Source organism: Octopus bimaculoides, chromosome 10, assembly GCF_001194135.2.
Source record: "Octopus bimaculoides isolate UCB-OBI-ISO-001 chromosome 10, ASM119413v2, whole genome shotgun sequence".
NCBI classification, from domain to species: Eukaryota; Metazoa; Mollusca; class Cephalopoda; order Octopoda; family Octopodidae; genus Octopus; species Octopus bimaculoides.
The window spans coordinates 90819549-90822662 of NC_068990.1; the positions used below are offsets into that span (position 1 = coordinate 90819549).

The 3114-nt window shown below is 41.8% G+C and overlaps 1 protein-coding gene across 2 annotated transcripts in view; it reads right to left on the reverse strand.

Moving 5' to 3' along the window:
* Positions 1-3114, reverse strand: part of LOC128248935 (GATA zinc finger domain-containing protein 4-like) — a 40823-nt gene that overhangs the window by 29647 nt on the left and 8062 nt on the right. The gene's annotated exons all lie outside the window — the stretch shown is intronic.

Consider the following 3114-nt stretch of genomic DNA (forward strand, 5'->3'; position numbering starts at 1 on the left):
ACACACACACACACACACACACACACACACACACACACACATTATCTCACACTCAATCCTATATTTAAAGACGTGTACACTCATTCCAGGGGTGCAAGTATATTCACACGTGTACCAACACATTTGCTTGTCCACAAATCCATAAAAGTCATACAACCTTCCAAACTCAAAAACCAAAAACAGCTTCGTTGCTTTCTCACTGACCCAGAAGGATTCTGTGGAGAGCCTTAAAGAACAGCAAACGTTGGCACATGGAACAGGTTTCCAAAAACTCATCATTGTCGTAAATGTCGCTTTTCTTTGCTTGCATGAACTGATCAGATTTGTTAAGGCAGATTTTCTGTGGTCAGTTGTCCTTCCTGCCACCAAACATCATTTTTTCCAAATAAGGTTAATATTTCCTCATAGCCAGACATGTTTTTGTGGAAGATTGGAAGTGAGATACACCTTGGGTATGATGATGGTGACACATATATATATATGTAGATATAGATATAGATACATAGAGAGAGAGGGGGAGAGAAATAGACACACACATACCACAAAAGGCTTCCGTCAACCAAATCCACTCAAAAAGCTTTGCTCAACGCAGGACTATAGCAGAAAGCACTCACCCAATCGGCCATATAGTGGGACTGAACCCAAAACTCCATAGCTTGGAAGCAAACTTTTCAACCACACAGCCACACTAATCAATATATATGAAATCAACCCCCTCCCCACACCAAAAAAAAAACCAGAAATGCATCAACTGCTTTGTTTGTTGCTGGTGTTGTTGTTTCGCCCAAGGCAGCTATGGCAGAGTGGATCACCACCACCACCATCACCATCTTCACCATCATCATCATCACCATCACCATCATCATCATTTAATCAATGGTGATCCAGCTTTCATGATGTCAAACATAACTTTTATATCTGCAAAGGGCAAGCATTTGATCTTTTATTGTTTTAGCCTGAGGGATGTGCTCATACTGGAGCATCCCCTATAAATTAACGAGCTTCCCTGATCTTTGGCATGAAAGACAGTGACACCACTATATTGGCAAAAAATTAAGCAATGATGTTTTTCTTTCTATTTTAATTAGTTTTGTTTTTTTAAGGGAGACATAACATTTGCTGTCCAAGCACCAAATCTCTGCCATCTTCACATCTCGAACATTGGCTGTCCAAGAATGAACCAATGTAGCATCATGTCAAGGCAGCGAGCTGGCAGAAACGTTAGCAAGTCAGGTGAAATGCTTAGTGGTATTTCATCTGTCTTTACGTTCTGAGTTCAAATTCCGCCGAGGTCGACTTTGCCTTTCATCCTTTTGGAGTCAATAAAGTAAGTACCAGTTGCGCACTGGGTCGATCTTATCGATTGCACCCCTGCCGCCCCAAATTTCAGGCCTTGTGCCTAGAGTAGAAAAGAGTTGGCAGAAACGTTAGCACGTCAGGTGAAATACTTAGCAATATTTCATCTGTCTTTATGTTCTCAGTTCAAATTCCACCGAGGTCAATTTTGTGTTTCATCCTTTCGGGATTGATAAATTAAGTACCAGTTTCATAATGGGGTCAATCTAATCAACTGGAGTAGAAAAGAATATAGGTGAAAGCAGATTGCAAAGGGTCAGAACAAAGAGCAGGGATCACTTTGTACAAAAGCCCCGAGTCAAACTTACTTCAGCAGACTAATAATCAAAGACACTCCAGCTGGGACCACCTCCACTGGTTACTTACACGCAGCAGAGAAACCTACAACCACTTCATTGTCTAACTTGTCTCTTTAAGACAATTTGAGATAAATCTCCCATGTGAGGGTGTTAGTCTGTTATTTCTAGAAGCTCAAGAGACCACATAAAGGTTCCCTTGATAGCCATTGTCACGGTGTTGCTCTTAATGGTGGTGGTGGTATGATGATGTGTTCTGGTGTGCAATTGTGCTAATTGCAATGATGACGGGGATGATGACAAAGGATAAAGGTCAATCCCACTGCTGTTGTTTAACCCCAGGACAACCATTGAACTAAGCAGGCCTCTCTCTATGATCATAAGTATTCCAGCCGTGTCGATCTCATTCTTGTCTTGGACATTGTACATCTTGGACTACATTGTCCCATGTGTCCTTGACCCTTTTACTAACTGTAGGGTACAATGTGGAGGAGATTTGGCTGCAGGTCAAGCGACCATATAGAGGCTGCTTCACAATGGTGGCTGGTGTGTGACAGCAATGGGTGTTAGTTCTGGGAGAAGGGGCTGCGAAGTGAGCGAACAAAAGGAAGGAACGAATGAAGAAATGGAAGGATGAAGGAATGAAGGAATGACGAGGGGAAAAAAAAAAGTAATAATAATCCAGGAATGAGAGAAGAGATAAGAAATGACAAAAGAATCAGGGAATCCACCACACCAGCGGTGACAGGAAAAGAAGAGAGAGAGAGAGAGAGAGAGAGAGACAAATGTAGTGGGAGGAGGAGGAGGAAGTGTAAAGTATGTATGAGGAGGAAGGGGAGGAATAAAACAATGGAAGTGAAGTGTAGATGTGTTGTTAGTAAGAGAGAGAGGGGGAGAGATGATAGATTAGCAGTGAAGGAAGAGTTACAGTATGAGGGGAAAAAAGGGGGGGGGATGTAAATACCAGAGACTGAGAAATAAGGGGATTGGGGCGCACATGTATGTGTGTGTGTGTGTTAATACACACATAGCTTTATATATATATCACACACACACATATGTATGTATGTATGTGTATGGGGGGGGGGGTGAGCCCAGAAGGAGCTTCTCATGAAAATTTAGGAATAATGTTATCAGCCGGTTATTGTTATTGAAATGACTTCATCCCAAAGTGGTGATTACAATAAACGATTTCCAGTACACACACACATTGAGATCTTGACACTAGTTTTAGACATTGGACTCCGGCCAGACTAGAACGCCGATTCCAAGGGTTTGTACTAGGTTTTATTGATCCCAGTTCTATATAATCTGGACCTTAAATTATTGATCTCTATACGGTGAATATATATATAAATCCCCTTGAGTTATTTATTTGACGCACCAATATATCGGCTATTCCCTAATCGATAACCGGCCCCTCCCCCGCATGCGAAATGCAAACGAAGGGAATTGATTGTGT